Source organism: Pan paniscus, chromosome 17, assembly GCF_029289425.2.
Source record: "Pan paniscus chromosome 17, NHGRI_mPanPan1-v2.0_pri, whole genome shotgun sequence".
In the NCBI taxonomy this organism is placed as follows: domain Eukaryota; kingdom Metazoa; phylum Chordata; class Mammalia; order Primates; family Hominidae; genus Pan; species Pan paniscus.
Genome location: NC_073266.2, coordinates 88,762,777 through 88,783,480, shown reverse-complemented (window position 1 = coordinate 88,783,480; position 20,704 = coordinate 88,762,777).

Sequence of the window (20,704 nt, the reverse complement as noted above, 5' to 3'; positions counted from 1 at the left end):
ATCAAACTGTGCTTTTAATTTTGAAGTTGCATTTTGATAAAATAAATTTATTCAATTTTATATTACTAGTTGCCACCATCATTGATGACATATTTCCTCATTATAATTAGGTACCATTTTGGTCTCTGTTTTAGTAGCATTACCTAGTCAGATATACATTATGTTATTTTGATACTACATTTTAAATGTTTGGAAATTGTAAGTCGTAACTAAAAGAAAAATATGCATTTCTTTCTAAAGCTGCAAGCAGGCTCTGAGTGTTTGAGTTCCATAAGCTGCATGGGGTAAAAAATTTTGTATGCTTTTTCACTATTAAACCTGAAGTACAGAACACTGTCTGGTACATGGTAGATGCTCAATAAATTTTAGAAAAATTAAAAAGGAAAGATGACACTAAACAATTAGTGATGAAAATGTTTCCAGAGAGACTAATTTTCATTCTTTTCTCAAAATGTTTGGTCTAAGACTCTCATACTCCCTCTGAAGACTCAGTAGGCTTCTACAATACATCAATATTAACAATCTTTGTCGATTTTTATAGATCGTGGGTGAACAATTGTCATAAAGAAATTCTTATAAACGGTCCAAGAATAGTGAACAATATCCTTCTCAGTATAGTCTGTTTCATCAGTATTTAAGCGAACAAGCCAACTGCCAAACATTTTAATTGGCTTCAGTAAGGATTGGCACAAGTAGTGGGAAATAAAGCCTTGATGTATTCCAGCACATACAAATCCACTAATATATATTTTTAAAAACCACACAATTATTTAAAATCTAAAACACTTGTGGAAGTAGTGAGTACCTGTGCCATGGTAAAGCTATTTTCTAGAAAATACATGACATCCCAAGGGCCCACAGAACAGATTAAAAGCGACTTGGCTCTTAGGAGTTGCAATGCTCTCAATACAGTGTTAGAATCCGTGATAAATTTCATTTCAAATGAAAACACTTGCTTCCTAAAAAAATGCCTAGGGAAAATTAAAGTCTTCTCATTTGAGGGATTTGACTAACTGGTTTTTGTATGTTAATAAAACTCAACCTGAGCAGCTACATGCATTAAACCTGAGGGAAATACCTCTTTACTTGGAGAGTAAAGCATAAGTGAAGGGAGAGAGTGAGGATGGGACCAGCTCTTCTGTTCCGGTAGGACATCTTTTATGTCTTAGGATTGCAAAGTGGTGCTTAGGAAGAATAGGATTTTGGAGTCAAGCCCGTGTAACCAGAGGCAGCAACGGCAGAATTCACTGTCTTCCACGGGAGTAAAACTAACACGTTTTGAAACTCACTCCACCACGTCATAATGCACATGAGAGATGCTTTTTTAATTTTTTTGCTTTCTATGAAACTGAAGAAATATAAAAAATATGGAAATCATTGGCTTCAAAGAGGAATGCTTGAGCACTTACAAACCCCTAAGTTAGCATCATACTTGAATACAAATTTGCTAGTAATGGTTTCTAATTGAAATATCCCCAATCAATAAGTATCTCTTCAAAATCATGTTAGTGTGTTTCTTGAAAGGACTGACATAGTATATTCGGTGGAATCTGGGGAAAGTTGAGAAAGTAACAAACAAGAGAAAACTTGCCATGCTTGTCTAGAGATGAAAGCCAGTTTCAGTGCTCAGCAGAATCTAAGCCTAATTTTGAAAGGAGAAATAGATATATACAATGTTTGTTAATTTTAAAAAAATATTTTTTCAATTATCTCCTTAGGCTACTTTTTTTTCCAGAGATCTTTTTTAAGACTACTTTTACAAAGATCACCAAAGAGGAATGCTCTAACGCCCAAAATCTGAACGTTTTGCCACATTCATGAGCCATTAAAATTAAAAATGTTATTGATCTACTTTTCTGCTGTGAAATAAAAATTCACTCTGGGAAATATATCCTTCTTCAGCTTAAAGCCTCTATTACCATATACTGCCTTAGCATGAATCACCATTTCTCTACACCTATTTTTCTGCATTTAACCCATTCTTAATTGGTTCATTTCAACATACACATCTTATATGGCAAATGTGTAATACGATTTTGACATTATGTTCATTTATCTGTACATTTTTACAAGATATTTATTCAGAGCAGAAAGTCTCTCCATTAATTCTCAATATGTAATTATGTGTATATATAATTATTTTCACTCCAAATTTCAAGTCACATGCCTAGGATAAATTTCCCTAGATCCCATTAGTAACAAGTAATTACTTTTTTGTATAAACTCATGCTGTATTTCACATATAGTTCTATTCAGCACTCAATTCTGTTCACTACAGAATGCATATAATCATTTCCTTTAACTGCCTTTTCTGTTTTGTTTTGTTTTTGAGACAGAGTTTCACTCTTATCGCCCAGGCTGGAGTGCAAATGGCACTATCTTGGCTCACTGCAACCTCCGCCTCCCGGTTCAAGAGATTCTCCTGCCTCAGCCTCCCTAGTAGGTGGGATTACAGGCATGTGCCACCATGCCTGGCTTTTTTTTTTTTTTTTTGGATTATTAGTAGAGATGGGGTTTCATCATGTTGGCCAGGCTGGTCTCAAACTCCTGACCTCAGGTGACCAGCCTGCCTCGGCCTCCCAAAGTGCTGGGATTACAGGCATGAGCCACCATGCCTGGCCAAACTGCCTTTTCTATTAAGATGAAAATATTTTCTGAGAAAAACTGGATATTACTCATCTTTTCCATTTCCCTCCATTTCCATGCAGTACTCACATATTTTTTGACAATACTCAAGCTTAGGTTTAAGCGTATCATAACATACTCCAGAAGAGTTCAATCAGAAGACACTGTGATCCAACTTGAAATGTCACAAACTCAATTTTGGGAATGGATTAGCCTATACCATTAGAGTAAGAGAGGTAAGCTATTCAGATATGTATGGTGTTAACTGATCTAACAAGTTTCATGATGATTTAAGCAATATTTTAAAAATGAAGGTTCAATGACAGGACAAGGCATACTTTTGTGGAATGTTAATGTTGACACATTCTACAGATATCTGCACAGGAGTCAGTCTGCCAAACAAGGACTGGAAAACAGAAGTGCTCCTGTTCTAAGAAGGATGACAGAGCCCCAAGGAAACAGGATGGGAATTGGGCCAGGTCTCTAGTCTTCAAGCCAAACTACACAAGAGTAACAAACATGGGATAGCGGACATGTCAGAAAGGCATCTGTATTCATTGGACCAAGGGAGTGGGCAGAGGAAGAGGAGAGCTGAGTTAAGGGCAACATAAGCAGCCACGATGTCATTCTTCCCAGGTGCAATCTCCAAGAGTACAAAACTTCCTGCTATCTGCATGAGTAAACTGATTATAATCTAACCAAAATGGTGGAGGTGAGGTACAATACATCAGTATTATCAATCTTTGTCGATTTTTTAGATCATAGATAAAAGCAAAACCATTCCTGCCTTTATCAATAAAAGCTCAGTAAAGTGAGTGACACTGAACCTTGTATATCCCAGGGTGTAGCGATGAGAAGTTGGGGAGTCAGAGGCAGGGACTGCCAAAGAGTTACTCAAACACTATAGAATTTGTATTTTATAATTAAAGCAATCATAGAAATCATATTCTATGATTTCTATCATATCATCCTTCGAAAAAACATGTCACGATGTTAGAGAGTGGTATTATCAGCATTGTAATAATGAACCATGAGCATTAGCTGTTATTTTAGTAAATTACAATAGACAGTATTTGCATTGCTAAGGAAACTGCTAGAAAAATCCTAACAGCATTTCAACCAAACCTATCTCTAACAGTACTGGCTTTCTAAGAGAATGTGTATCCACCTATGAGAGTAACTCCTCAACATCATCATGTTACATATCTAAATCAAACTTAATTCTTCATACTAAGTGGTAGCTAACTTTACTTATATTAGAACTACATTAGTTTCTATTAACATCATGCATCATAGAAACTCCACAGGTAACACAGTGTACAATGAGATGTACACAAACAAAATTAGGCTATGTTAAGCCCATTGCATGGATAATGTTTATCTGGTATCCCCAATTGAGAATTAAAAATGATTCAGTTATGCACTTGCCAAATATTTATTATGATTCTACCATATAAAGAAGAATGTTTTGGAGATGTGGGATAACAATATTAATGATGCATAATATCTATTTTTAAGTTTCACAGGATATTGCAAAAAATGAATTTATAAACAAAAAACATAATTGTAATAATCGAATAAAGTTTAATGTAGAGAAGTAAAACAAAAATGAAATTATTAATATTTTATCTACCTGGAATCACAGAAGACTTTCTGAAGAAGCTACATCTGAGATGAATGTTTTGAATAAAGTGTAATTGTATTTGGATAAGATCTGAAATTAGATCAAATGAAGAAGACAGCAGGGATTAAGGAAAGAACTAGTGAAATAGCATGCTGTGTTCCATGAACCAATCACATCTGGTATTTAAAAGTATAGTAAGATGGTTTTCAAGATATGGATGGCTGAGGATGCGATAATAGAAGCAAAATGTTAGAGGGCATGGCACTCTAATAGACCAGGATTTTATTCTATGGGGCAACTGTCAAAATATTTAATCTATAAAAGATAACTACTCAACTCTTGCAGCATGAAAGCTGTCATAGACGATGTGTAAATGAATGTGTGTGAGTGCCTTCCAATAAAACTTTATTTACAAAAAACAGACAGTAGGGCAGACTTAATCCACAGGCCATAGAATTGTTCAACTATAATTGAACAGTCATAGTTCCATCTCTCTTACAAAGGATCAGAAATCACTGAATAATATCAATGCACTGAAATAAGAATATTTAATATCTGAAAGAATATTCTGGCAGTTATGTATTGGACAAGTAGGGAGATGATAGAATGAGTTAGATAAATCATTTATGCAATAATACACTTACTCTCTTTTGATAACTCAAGGCATTACAAAAATATTTGAATGGAAAGGATGGGTTATAACAATATGTAGGAGACATAATCAATGTGACGTGGCAGAGGATACAGTATGTGCTGAACGATGGAATAAGCAATGGAAAGTGAGATAATGTGGAAGAACAAACTTAGGATGAAGGGGAAATGATAAGCTCAAGACTAGACCCCAGGGGGCTCCAGTACCAGACGAGGTTATTTGCACACATTGGCTTAGATCTCAGTAGATGAATCCTGCTGTTAGCTGACCATTGAGCGTTAGAGTCTTAAGGATGATAATACCTGAGAAGAGGGTATAGAAATTGAAAAACACTATAATGGACATCCATTCACTGCAGCCACAATTCACACCTTTTTCCTTAAATAGTACATACATTTCCTAACAGAAATCTATCCTCCTGTATTCAGAGCCCACAGCATTGATTCAGATGGATTCTACCCAATTCAGAATTATTAATTTAAGGGCCCCTGATGGGTCTCACCCAATAGTTCTCCATTCTCAGGGGGATGTTACAGGTATTTATTTCCCTAGATTGAGGGATGTTAAGCACCACCAAAGGCCCAGACATTATTGCACAAGAAATTGTCCTATCCAAAATGTCAGTGCCAAATGCTGACCTAAGCTAGTTAGCACACTCCACTGATTCTTAGGATCCTCTAGACAGTAATTAGAATGACTCTTATCAGTCAAATACCACTGGAGCTTCACAGAGAGGGAACCTTGGGTTTTCCCCAAGGTTTGCATCCAGAAACTTGCAGTTTGGCTCTGCTCTTGCCCACTTGCTGGCGTATTTTGTGTAAAAATGAAGCCTCCACGCAGAGCAGGAGAGCAGAGTCAGCCCTGCAGAGAGCCGAAGCGGATCTTGGTAACACATTTTGGTACCGCAGTGAAGCTAAGCCACCCAGGGACTCTTCAGTTACTTCAGCCAGTAATTTCTCTTTTTGCACAACCAGTGGAAAAGGCACTTCAACTGAAAGAATATCTGGAAAAAAAAGCCAAGAATAGAGAAAGCTGAAGAACATAAAAATTTAACATCGAATCAGAGTAACAGGATATAGAGGGAGAAAGGACTAAAAATGGCCAGTGACAGGGAAGAACCAGGATGGAATGATTTTACAAAATTCACATTTTTTGGAATTTTTTTTATAAAAACGTCAATGGTGTCATCTGCTTAAGGATAATGAGATTTGTTGAAAAAGTTTTAAATGTGACAATAGAGAAACGATTGCCAAAATCTGGCCACTAAATTTCATATAAAGAAATTTCATGCAACTTTATTACAATTGCTTTTTGGGCCCATCCAGTTATATACCTACTTTTATCAAGATGTGATGAGAATACTTACTCATACATTACAATGAAATAAAGATAACGGAAAATTACTGATTATGTATTTCTGATTAAAATGTATAGAGACTCCAAGTCAGTCACTTGAATCATAAATATACATATACAAGCATATATATACATATATTCTAAACATAAAATACCACTATAACTACTACTGTTCATAGTTATAGTGATGTGGCAGATTAATGACAAACTATGTTTATTAGGAAATGTACATAACACTAAGTCAGAGTGAGCTCATGGGCAGGGCTTTGTCTGGCTTGCATAGCGCCTTCCCTTTTGCCATCATCAAACATGGTATCTGTATTAGTCCATTCTCACACTGCTATAAAGAACTACCTGAGACTGGGTAAGTAATAAAGACAAGAGACTTAAATGACTCACAGTTCTGCAGGCTGTGCAGGAAGCGTGGCTGAGGAGGCCTCAGGAAATTTACAATCATGGCAGACGGCAAAGGGGAAGCCAGCATGTCTTACATAGTGGGAGCAGGAGACAGAGAGAAAGAAGGGGGAAGTGCCACACACTTTTCAAGCAGCCAGATCTCGTGAGAATTGTTATCATGAGCCAGGAGGAAGTCCGCCCCCATGATTCAATCACCTCCCACCAGGCGCCTCCTCCAACACTAGGAATTATAATTCAACATGAGATTTAGATGGGGACACAGAGCTAAACCATATCCGTATCATTTACTGCTCTTCCAGTGTTGCTCCAGCTAACTGGTGCAACATGTTAATTAAAGCCACGTTGTCACTTTCCTCTATAACCTTGGAGTAAAGAATGAAGAACTAATGATGTATTCTGGAAGATGTAAACAGAGGCAATCCTATAGGTTAGATGAAGAGAAAATGTTTCCACAGAAGGTGGGAAGAATACTCTGCTTGGATTGAAAAAAAAATAGGGTATGAGACACTAGGGAAAAAAGAAAAGACTTCAAGAAAAGAGGATAGAAAAGGATATGGCTGCAGGTGATAAGAAATGTGTTTACTTCCCCTAGTGATTGATTGGTGGATGAACCACAGTTTTCTGAGTGAGAAAGGCAAGCCAACTAATTGCTGAGACCGCCACTGCCTGGTATTGTGGTCCAGGGATAAGCGAGAAATCTCCAGGGTTTTGTAGCATGAGTGCCGCAAAAGTTAGCAGGGCAACGTGGAAGCAAAAATGCCATGATTCTCAAATACTAAGCAACTGTAAACTAGGTCAAACCCACACAAATTCCGGAACTTGGTAATAACAGGAGAGAAACATGCCAGTTTCTCATACTAACAAGGGAGTTAATGATGCATTATGTTAATTAAATTTATTAATTTAATCCTGGGGTGTCTTATAAGTTATCTTCTCAATACCTGGGGAAACTCAATAACCTGGAGAAAGGCAAGAATGAAACATTGTTATTGGAATCTGAGATGGTGTTTTAGCGTTAGAGACTTACATATTGCTTCATATAAAATTACCCAACATTTATGCTCTTAAATTAGTTTGCCATCAAGGATAGACTCACAGTTAACATCCAACTTGTGAACATTTTAAAATAAGACAGTACTATGTCCCTTTTCTACTGTCCAACTGGAAAAATGCTCTTGTTGCAACTGGTCATGAATATTCCGGACTGGCTTATTATTTCTCTTCTGTGTTACAATTGTGAGTGCTGTATGTACTTCCCAGGCTTTTGTGGATGAAAGGATAACTTCTGCTAAGCTTATTACTTTTAAAAAATCAACAAAAGATAAAAGCTCTGTTTTTTTTTTTTTTCTTTTTGACAAAGTCTCACTGTGTCACCAGGCTGGAGTGCAATGGCACAATCTTGGCTCACTGCTCACTGCAACCTCCGCCTCCCAGGTTCAAGTGATTCTCCTGCCTCAGCTTCCCAGGTAGCTGGGATTCCAGGCGTGCACCATCACATCTGGCTACTTTTTTTGTATTTTTAGTAGAGACAGCATTTCACCATGTTGTCCAGGCTGGTCTTGAATTTCTGACCTCGTGATCCACCCAGCTCAGCTTCCCAAAGTGCTGGGATTACAGGCATAAGCCACTGTGCCTGGCCTGTAATCTTTCTTATGATGACCTATCTTCACCTTCCTCCCCCACCTTCTCCCCATGGGTAAAAATATCCGTTATGCCATTTATTTGTATTCTATCCATGGGCTATTGTCCTGCCCAAGCCCCTTCCCCACTTAAATCCTGAAAATACGTTAGTATTCCTTTCAAGCCCTTTTTCTTTTTTTGTTTGTTTGTTTTAATTTTATATTATACTTTAAGTTTTAGGGTACATGTGCACAACGTGCAGGTTTATTACATATGTATACATCAAGCCCTTTTTCATAACAATTTTTTTGTTATAAATGTCATATGTATTTTTGCAGAATCCTCCATTAGAATGATATACACACATACATACAGAAGGATCAATTTTAATTGATAAAGTCTACTCAATTGGTACACTAACAAGAAAAACAAATAAGCATTTATAGAAGTGAAGGGAAAATGTTCTCCCTTTTTTATTGTTAGTTAAATATCCAGAGACTTACTCTGCTACCATGTTCCTGGAACTGACAAGTCTTTATAACTGAGATAACTCTCCTAAAGTTCTAGGGAAGGTTCATGAAATACAGCTTGTCTGAATTCCATTGTTGTCACTTGTTGACCAGGAACATAAACCAGAATGAACTGAACACAGTATGTGTAGCCCTGCCCCATCTCCGTTCTCTTTTTAAATCATGTACAATGCAAGATGTCATTTCATTGTTCCACAACAATGAATTTCCTGCTGCCCAAACTTGATACAGTTAGTTGACTCATTTAATAAATTTCTGTTACCTTGCTGTTTATTACCTCCTGAAGAGAAATTTTTTATTAAGACTCTAATACTGAATCCTGTCCTTTTTCTGTCTCAGCCCATTTCTTTTATGGATTCACTGCTTTCTGTGAGGTGCTGCTCTTGCAAAGTCATGGGGATGTTATAAAAATATTTGTCTTAATTCAGGTTCCCACAGTGGCAGATTTTGAGCCAGGAATTCAAGTGCAAGTGATTTATTAAGGAAATGCTCCCAGGAAGTAGTGGCAAGGGAATAAGAAACAGGATAGGGAAGCAGGAGAAGCCAAATCTGCCTGATGCTTGGAGAGCTCTGGAATGTAAATTATGCCCCGAGTTTGCTCTATGTTAAGACAGATGAGCACCGTGTTTGCACTCCAAATAAGTAATTATCGGCTACAGGCTTCCTCAGGAGTAGAGAAACAACATAAAGTCCTAGGCACTTGTGACTTCTCCATATGAGTAAGGGGGCTCTGGTGGCCAGAAATTATCCCCTGAAGAAGGTTGCAGGTGCAAGTAGCAGTAAAACACACAGGAGCTTGGCAGGGATGATGGACACACAAAGTTCATAAAAAAGGATCAACGCTGACCTGGGCAGGCAGGACTTGCAGAATGGTGGTATGAGGAGCTCAAGGAAACCTCTCTTCCAGAGAAATCGATTTAATTGGTCAAACTTAGCAAAGAGAATCCTCCAGGTCAATTCTTCCTGGAAATTGACCAAAGAGCTTATGGCAAACAGAGAGGCATTTGTTCCACAAAATCTGCAGAGCTAGACGAGAACAATCGGAGGCCATGGCATTTGAGTTAGATACTGCACCCACCCTGGACAGTTCTATGTTGAGGAAGAGGCACTTCAGCAGGCTCAACGGCTGAGGGACAGCTTTCATCTCCCTCGATTCGGGGTGTGGTGCAGCTGTTCTATATGGATTTGGCAGCTTAGTTGAACGTTGGCGTATCACATCCTACCTGGCTCCATCCTGCAGAAGAAGGTCTACACTGGGTGAATTGGGGCATAATATGTGTTGAAGGTGATGCACTCACATGTGTGGTATCTTTGACATTTGAGAGGTATGAGTAACTAGTAACTATAAGGACTATGAAACTGGGTGGTGGTTGTTGCTGAATGCCGCTAATGCATTATAAAGAGTAGATTCAAGCCAGTTTATTATTACCTTGAAACAAGCTTAAAGGGTTCCATGACTGCATTTAAGAGACCCTCGTCACCTGCAGCTGCAGAACTGATATAGCAGAAAGCAGGCACAGAACTCAATGATACGAGTGATCACATTTCAGAGAAGGCAACATTTTCAGGCTCAGCAAATGTCCCATGTCTACACCGAAGCTAGAAATAGAGATATCTGGACAGAATCCTAAATGTCTCAATTCCTCTGGCCCTTGTGAGCTTGTCTAAGAAATATGCTTGTGAGAGGCAACCGGCATTGTTACTAACTCAGTAGATTGTCTTTTTCCAATGGTTGAAGCTGATGGAAAAAAATTGATGGTTTCTATATTGCCAGTAGGATGAATAGATACCAGACAAGCAGAGACAAGGTGGGTGTAATTACCACAGAGGGTGACACATTTGTAATGGCAGTCAGTCTGGAATGATCAGGTCCTTACAGGAATATATGGTGATGGCCAATAGACTATGATATTCCTAAGGGCAATATAGATGGGCAGCCAGACAAACCATTGCTTAGTGTATATAGTTAAAGGACTAACAGAAAACTGAGGTCAGCTTCTTCAATGGAAACACATGCAGTATTTGCATGTATGATTTTGGATACAAATGGTACAGGCTTCATGGGACTGTGAAGCAATGTTATCACAATGGACAAAGCCTATGAATTTACACATACTGCCCTATATCTCTACCTGGATTTCTCTATTTTTTCTCTATTTTGGAAAGCCAGGCAGAAATGGCTGGCCTGGAACTTTTCTTTAAAATATTACCATGATAGTTTAAAAAGCAAAGATACAGTGAGAATTTAAAGGTCTTTCTCAGAGAGTTTTCACCTCAGAGAGCTCTCAGAGATCATGTCCAATCCCCTTTAAACGTTTAAGATATTGTAAGTGTTAAGAAAGAATGTTTTTGAGAATGAAAAAGAAAGATGTTTGAATGTGTTTTCATCTTGATCTGGTTAAATAACAATAAATTTTATGATGTTAATTTAAAAATGTTTCACGTTGAATGAATAAAATCTTCAATCTCTATTTTCACTCTAAAAAACTGCATTCCACTATAAAAAGCAATAAATGGTCAGCATCTGTGAGTGGCACATTGCAGTCACAATAATTTCAGTATCTATTTTGATAATTGCTCTTGATATCTTCACAAAATGCTTTGCTCAAAATCTTTATAAGCAGGATTTCAGGCATAAAAGTTATTCTCTCTCTCTGGTATAATGGGCAACCACTTTGATAGGAATGGTGTGACAGACATAAACATAAAAATTTCAATTATAAATATAAACTTTCATCTCTTTTATCTTGTTTGTTTATTCTTACCAATGGATGTTCATGTAATTTGTCAATGTCCTAATCTATAAATATTCCCAATTATAAAAGAAGTGGATTGGCAAATATTTCTAAGGACTCAGTGATAAATTTTGCCATCAGTCATGTCAATAAAGGTAATTCAACATTTATATCCTCTCACACAATTCTTATTCATCTATAAAAAATATTTTTTCTACAAAATAACACTCAGTACTTTATGATAAATTATATTAAAGATATCAGAATTATTTCAGATTAGATTTTACAGCTATCTGAATCTAAATTTAGGCAAAGTGCAATTACGAAAATGTTGTTTTATAGCATCATTTTTTTGTGATGATCTTATATGCTCATTTAAGTTCAGCTTTCTCTTTAATTTCCTGTGCCAATGAATTTACTTTTCATACAAAATGGCACGTACATCACTGTGAAAAAAATAAAATATCTAGTAATATCACAACTCAATGGAAGGAAATAAATAATGGAAAATAAGGTCAAAATTAACTTTACAAATAAGATTTACCAAAGTATATGAGAGTAGAGAGAATAAAATACTGACTTGTGATTTATATGTGAAAGAAGCATTCGTACTAAATATATGTGAAACCTTGGAAAATTGCTTAAGGTCTCTAAGCTTTAATTTTCTTACCTTTTACATCTAAAATTCCAAAATCTTGTCACAATCAAGTAAATAAGAACATTTTTCTAAGTTGTTTTTTTTTTTTTTTTTTTTTTTTTTTAAAGACGGAGTCTGGCTCTGTCACCCAGGCTGGAGAGCAATGGTATGAGCTCGGCTCACTGCAACCTCTGCCTCCCTGGTTCAAGTGATTCTCCCACCTCAGCCTCCCGAGTAGCTGGAATTACAGGTGCGTGTCACCATGTCCAACTAATTTTTGTATTTGCAGTAGAGACAGGGTTTCACCATGTTGGCCAGGCTGGTCTCGAACTCCTGACCTCAGGTGATCCATCCACCTTGGCTTTCCAAAGTGCTGGGATTACAGGCGTGAGCAACCGCATCCAGCCTCAAATATTTATTACTCAGATAAAAAATGTGTATCACATTTGAGAAGTTTGGAAACATCTGGGGTATGACTTTCTAATAATCACAATAACACTATATGACTATTTAAATATTATTTGATCAAAACTTAAGCAATTTAAGAATTAGAAGAAGTAGGAAAGAGATGGTTAGTAACAAGTTAAAATATACTCTCTCAGTCTGGGAAACATAGGGAGAGTGTCTACACAAATAATTTAAAAATTAGCCAGGCGTAATGGCATGTGCCTCTGGTCCCAGTTACTTAAGAGGCTGAGGTGAGAGGATTGCTTGAGCCCAGGAGGTCAAGGTTGCCATGGGCTATGATCATGCCACTGCACTCCAGCGTGTGTGACAGAGCAAGATGCTGTCTCAAATAATAATAATAATAATAATAATAATAATAATAATAATAATAGACACTCTCATTTTACCAAAATAGTAACTCTGGAAAAGAAAAAAATTAAGTTATCACAGTTTAATCTCTTGTAGCTATACTAATAACAGACTATTGGTCAGTGAGTCAATGGTATTTGCTGTGGGAGAGTCCTTATTGATGGAACACGATTCACAGGATGTACCTGGGCTGTCTAAGCTGCTCATAGTGAAGAAACCTGAAAATTATGGATTTATGAAGGATAGCTCCCATTCATGAGATTAAATGAGCCATCCAAAAAATATCAACTAGACTATGTAACTATAAATGGTGCTAATTCATAATATAATATTTGCTTTCTGTGTAAGCAAAGTGACTACATGCATTATTTGGAGACTTCAGACATGAAAAAACTTATATGCAATATGTAGGGCAAAGATTTGAAATGAGGAGTAGTTGAAGAACTGTGCTGATAGATTTGGGCCTCTTTCAACTTCACTGTGCCCCTTTTCATTACCTGAATGGTGGAAATTATTAGTAGAGCTCAATTCTAAGTATGGTATCTCATTCTTTCAAGCCTGATTTGACAATATGCTCTTTTGCATTACTCCCAGATGTCAAAGTAAAAGTTTTCTATTTAAAATGCTGCATACATTTTCTAAATTATTTTTGGAGATAACTATGGTTATGTTTGTTTGGGAAATATTTTTTCTAATTAATAGTTGGATAATGCTATTTATTTCTAAACTAAGGTAAGATTTAACATAACAAAAAAGAATTTCAGAAAAGTTTATCATTCATACTAAATATTTGAGCTATAAAATATGTATATATATTCATTGCAATTCAGGTGATATAAACCCCACTGTCCACCTCTTGCAAACCATAGTGATTTTTTACTTCTGGTATCATCTTAATAGTCACCATGATTTGGAAAATGAAATACTCAACCACATAAATACAACCACGAAATGGTATAAGCCATGCTTCTTGTTTACAACAATTACATATTAAATTATTGCTAAAACTATAATCAATTTAGTATTCAGTGATATTGTGGAGAGGAGAGTTCAAGAAAGTGAAATGCTTCTGGTAAAATAAATGACAAAAGTATTAACAAGTTGAGGCAGTGTTATGCTCAAACACAAAATGTAAAGTGTCAAACACGCTACCAGGAGAATTTTAGGATAAGTTTTATATACATAAAATAAAAACTCTAAGATTTCAGACATGCAGGAATAGGAAAAATTGCAAATAGCCATATTGTTCAAATTTGTAAGACATTGGCTAATCTCAAAGTTTTATTAATATTTACCTATGTTTACATATGTAATTCTTTCATCAAAACTAATTTTCATTTAAATCTCATTAAAGGTCTTTCTTACCTAGTATTAGCTTCAGTTGATATGTATGTAGGGTGTCCTGTATTCTGTATTTGGTTAACTAATGATATCATTAATGCCTACCTGCAAACAATATGCTTCATTTTACTACAGTCATTTTTCTGGGACCTTGAAAAACAACCTGTGCTATGATTTGAAAGTTATATGTGTTTTATAAGTTGTCATTTTGTTTATTTACATCTAACAGTTATAGAGAGAAATTTTCTAAAATACCTTATTTATATGTAAATAAATTATTTACCTTTTCCTTTCTCTGGAAGGAAAATTCATTGCTAAGTTCAATTATCACTTCACTCTTATTGCCATTACAGCCAAAGGTATCCTTTGCTAAATATCAAAAAGTACTGAAAAGGATTTACTCTTATTATCTCCTGTTGTCCTTTCTTCCACTCAACTTTTAAGTTGCTTCCACATACTGAAGTAATAACACAACAAAGGGCTAAAGACAAATAAAACAAAAACAGCAAAGAACTACTGCAAAAACACTTGGTCTGATCTCTTCTCAAATTTCAGTATTCTCAAGATTTTAGGCATCAGGGCCACTTTGTACTCTTAAAAATTATTGAGAACCCTCCCTACAGAGTTTTTTCTTATGTGGGTTATAACTATCAATATTTACCATATTAGAAATTAAGACACTTTAAATTGATTAATTAATTTAAAATAATAAATCAGTATGTGTTAATATAAATAACATTTTTATGCATAGCCACATTTTTTAGAAATACATATTGTGGAGTGTGTCATTATTTTACATTTTGGTAAATCCTTTAACGTCAGCTGGATTCTCACATATGCCTCTGCATTCAATTTGTTGCAACATCACTTGTCATGTAGTTTCTGAAAAGCTTAACAGTTTAATATTATTATTATTACTATGAAAATAGGTTTTACTTCCAGAATACCTTAAAAAGGTCTCAAGCAGCCCTAGCTCTCTGCAAATCTTACATTGAGAACTGCTTTTATTCTAGAACTGAATTTCAGCCTCAAATCATGACCACTGGGAAAGTGTAGTCAAAGCCTCATCAGTTTAAGAATACCAGTTAGGTTTCTCTAATCTCATATTATCAGAGAGTGACATATGGGACACTTTCATAAGCCTCGTTCAGTTACAGAGCCTGGACTGCACGACCCAGACATGCCCCCACTCAAGTGCCCCCATTTAACAACATTTTTTTCTGGTACCCAAGATTCCACCATCATTGAGCTATACCCAGCAACTCAAAGAAATGAGTAATGTTCTTTATGCTGTCCTCCTTCGGTCTAAATCTATGATGATTAAATATTTATATCTGATGATATTTATATATAATATATTCATATATTAATATGTATATTTATACCTGACATATATTTATATGTTTGAATATTTATGCCTGCAAAACTATTTATTTTGCACTTACTTACCTTTGATTTTTTTTCACCAAAACTCTAGAATTCATATAAGTATCAATATGGCTCTCTCTACCAGATCTTAGACTCCAATTAAGTTCAGTCCCTTACCAGAGAAGGTTTGTGTGCCAAAAGGTAAACCAGAAAACTGGTTTCAGACCCTAAATCTGTGTGACAGCTATACTTCTAGGAGCCTGCATTCCCATCAATTGCTTTCTGAACACAAAGTCAAAGCTGCTTATGGTGACATCAATATCTAAAGTACATGAAGTATTCCACCTGTTCTTCTTCATCAAGAGGAGCGTAAAGGAGCTGTACTTATGCCATGTGCATTGTCTCTCAGTGCAATCACCAGTCAGATTGCTGCCATATGAGATCAGCGTTCCAGTAAGGCTGCCTGGGTTTGACCTGAACTTGCACTTAACTAGTGGTGAGTTTAAGCAAGTGGTGAGTTTAAGTCACTTAAACTCACCATGCCTGAGTTGCCTGAACGACAGAAGGCAGATAACACATGCTAACAGAAATTCTTAGCACTGCGTAAGAGAGCATCATCAATGTTACCTGTTAGATGTACCTGGATCCTTCTTACATAACATGGCTCAACACTTTGCTAGATTTCAAGGGTATTTTAACTTTATTAGAAAAAAAAATGCAGAGGGGAAGAATTAAGCCCACCTTTCTGAATGCACTTTGTTGGTATTTGAAGGACCTTCCATCCTAAAATTACAGGTGAAGATTTTTCATAATGCTCTAAAAAGTCTCATTATTTTCTGATAAGAGGAGACTCATTAAAGATAAATGGTTATCTGGAACCATATTCTGAATAACAGCATCTAGAATTCAATACTATTTTTTACTTCTACTTAAATATCCCACCTAGCTTTATAGAACTTAAATAAAAATTTCTTAAGGTTGTATTACATTGGGTCACATGTTAAGGTGTGATAGGTTTATAAGTGTGTTTGTGTATGGGCACATGTGTTTATAAAGAGCATGTGCATGTATTTCCAGGTGATGGGCAGAATTCAGAATGTCATAAAGATTCTGTCCTAAAAACCTTTATCTTTGTGATTAAAGAAAATTTTCCCTAACAAGTTCAGATTGTTCATATATGAAATGGGAAGTCCTGGTGGTTATATGCTTCCTTAATAATTAGAGACACGCTTTTCAGGAAGATTTGAAAAAGAAGACCCTATATACAAAAGTAGGGAATAAAACCTAGACAAAATTATCCTCTAACAATTTTTATGACTTTTATTTAGCTTTGGTTTATTAAGAAGCTTTGATTATAATTTTGAATTTTAGTGACCTGGTGTGTGGTTTCAATTACAAACTATGATTAATCAATGCTTGCTATCAGAAGTTGCCTGTAATCAGATGTAGGTGGATAGAAGGTTTTACTACATATGCACTCTAACTCCATCTTGATCTAAGTGCAAAGCACTAAAACTCCTAGGCCACAGATTTCCTAAGGCAATCCTGGAGCTAGAAAGGTATGGCTTTAGAAATTGGATTATAGCTAGAGTTGTGGAAAGAGAGACGAGTGACGGTACATCATATACGTACATGCTCATATGCATTCATTCACATATTTAATGAGCATCTATGGTACATTCAGTAATCTAAACAAGAAAGACACAGCCTTGCCATTGCTACATTTACTTCATTGTTTTATGCCACCAGGTCAAACAATGTATCCTAAAGCAGAAGAGTTACAAAAGAATTATGACACTTGTGGAGGCCCAGGTCCAGGGTACTCAAGGAGTACAGAAGGGCACCGTTTCACAAACTATGTTGCCTCTCTAAACAAGTTTTTCAAAATCCCGAAAGATAAAGCTCAAGCTCAGAGAACATACCTCCACATCACAGAAGCATGTAAAGCTTACTTTCGGTCCTGAAAACAATTCTGCAAAGTGAGCGTTGGTTACATTATGATTAGTAATCCTGTGGGCTCATTCTACTCAAAGAGTTATCCATTGGTGTATACGCAAAAAACTCATCCATGTTGACTCTGCCTTGAGAAGTCAAGATGGAGGAAAGCAGCCTTCAGGGACCAGTAGAGACAAATGATCACAAAACAGAGAAAAAAATAGACTGTCGAAAACATCGGTGCTGTCAAGAGATACGGGAAAGCCCAGCATTCAATGAAGACGCAGGAGAAGTGTCTGTGGCCTGTAGGAATTAGAGGTTATGTGGAAGGATTTAGAAGATCAATGTGTACCCATTAGAACAGCTGCCTAATACTCAAGAGCCTCAAGCCTTCTGATTTATATATGCAGACACTACATATGGAATTTGTTAAAAATTAGATCGCCTCTACTTTTTGGGTGGTGTGGGTGGGAGGAGAGGAAGCAGTAGGCTAGAATCAGTCTTTATACATGTCTGAGTTTCCCTACATAGCTTGCAACCACATGGTATTAAGAACTGAATCAGTGTGTTTTGCACAGAAATCTATTAAAGGCTTCTCTTGCTTTGTTTATTGTTTTAATGTTTTTTTTAATTTAAGGTAATTTTAGATTCACCTGCTTTTGTAAATAATAATAGAGTAATATTTGTTCTCTAATAGTAATACACTTTTGACTCATTTTCACTATCTAAATAAGCAAATATAAGGAATCTAGCCCTAATTTCATTGTTCAGATAAAAGCTGGCATTTAAAACATAAGCATGGAAAAGTAATAAAAGAAAACATTAGAGAGAGATTAAAATAATCAGATTGTTTTTTGATGCCAGAATTCCATGTTTTGAAACCATTTGTGGATGGATATGATTTATCTGCATACCAGTTTAATGGAAACCTCCATGGTTCATATATTATTGATTTTACAGTTTCAATGGGTAGAAATGGCTTTGCTCATATTCACCTTCCTATTTTTCATGACCTCAAATTTTTGGTTTTTGAATTTTTATGTGAAATTGATCCACGTTATTCTTTTTGTCCTTCTGTAATTAAGTCTCAGAGCTTACACTTTTAAGAGAATTTGCCTCAACATATGAAATATGTGGCAAATTCCATGGGCATCTGGCAAGTAACATGTGCTTTTTAAAAAATCACTAATTTTTTCCTAATAGAATTCCTTTATAAGAAGCAATAGTCATACTTATGAGTAGTATTCCTTAGAAGAAATTATGCAATCTTGGAGTAGAAAGGATATAATCAATTATTTCCCAACTCTTCTGTTTACAGATGAGGTAAATAATCCCCAGAGAATAGTAGCAATTTGGTCCTGGACACAGGTATATAGTATTACACATAATGAGAATCAGGTGTCCCGACCCCTAATCTAATGCTTTGGACATCAGACCAGCTGCCTGCCAGCAATTAGACAATCACCTGTAGTGTCAATATGTATTTAAAAATGCTTTAAAAATGACAAGTAAAAATTATGTTGACATCTTTAACCATTAACAAAAAGGTGAAGAGAATCCCAACTTCTTCCCCAGACATTGTAAAGGTAAAACATAGAAATTTCCCATAGAAAATGTTAGAGGTTTTTAGGGTTGAGGGGAGAGACAGAGATCTCAATTATAAAATACTTGGCAACTGAAGAAACTTCAAATAGTATTACTATAAAAGAAATCAGAAATATTTCTAGGTTGCTTACATAGAATAATATACTAAAATTTGACTAACGATTACATCTCTCATTCAGATATTTTAAAATTTTATTTCTGTAAATGGGAAGCAAAAGGCATAAAGCCTTCTTTAAATTTCATATTTTAAATTTAGAATCAATTATAGTTTTTTTATTCCTACATCATTACAATATTAACAGGTTTTCTAACATTAGCCACAAGTTCCTGCATCAGTGCAGAATATCTCAATTCAGAAGGTGAATTATGGAAATTAAATAATTATATATAAATCAAATATTTTCACTTCTATTTAAGACCTAATACAGAAAGCTTAAATGTTCATATTGTAAGGAGGAGTTCCCAGTAATGCAACTATTTTGAGAGCCCCAAGCTAAACTGGGGTTTCAGTACCACATCCACCAGCAGCCCTGACCCACTAGGAAATGAAGGGGAGGTGGATCCACGTGTTCACAGCGTGCCTTTCACAGCTCTTTCTATTACCTGGTGGATGGCCTAATGTCTGGTTGTCTCACCCACGACCAGAAGGTGACTCACAAGGGAAACGTGATTATACCAGCAGATGCCCTTATCGCTCTTGTCTGACCCGTGTGCAGTTTATGCCTGCCTGGCTCTCCCTCTGGTGCCAGGAGCCTGACCTTGTGTTCTCCACAGCTAGGGAAGTCCCTTTTTCTTCGGATGGAAGGTGCAAAATCAACCCACCACCACAGCAGAAAATGAGCTCAAGGATTTATTACTTTCAGATTCTGGGAAAGGAGAGTGTAATGAGTTAGGAGAGCAGTAACGAGTCATTCATGCAAGAATGAAGAGGCAGGCAGAGAGAAAGAATACGCGTGGCAACCAGCAGTGTATATGTAAAGCAATAGGGTGTGGGTCACTTTAAGTTCATGGGGAAATGCCTGAATGGTCCCTTTAAGGAGGCAGTGGGAAAGTGGGAGCCCCCGCCTGCTAGGCAGGAGAGATGCCCTAAGTTCTTAACTCTGGCCACCAGCTTGAGCCATTTGGGTGTGGCAGAGAACTGGAAACTGTGTCACAGGTAACTGAGACCTGCTTCTGGTCTGAAAAGGTTAGAACTATATTCAAAATAAAGGACAAGGCGATACAAAAATCATAGAAATTCACTACAGCAACTAACATAAAGTCTTCCAATGTAAGAACATATTTTCTATTCTCTGATGTGCTTTAATTTCATAGGCCATAGTAGCAGATAATGTACATCTCTTTAAAGAATAAAGTGGGGCCATTGTAATAAATATGAAAAACATACATGAAGATGTAATTTTATTAAAGATTTAATGAAGACTGCAGTGAATTGATAAAAAG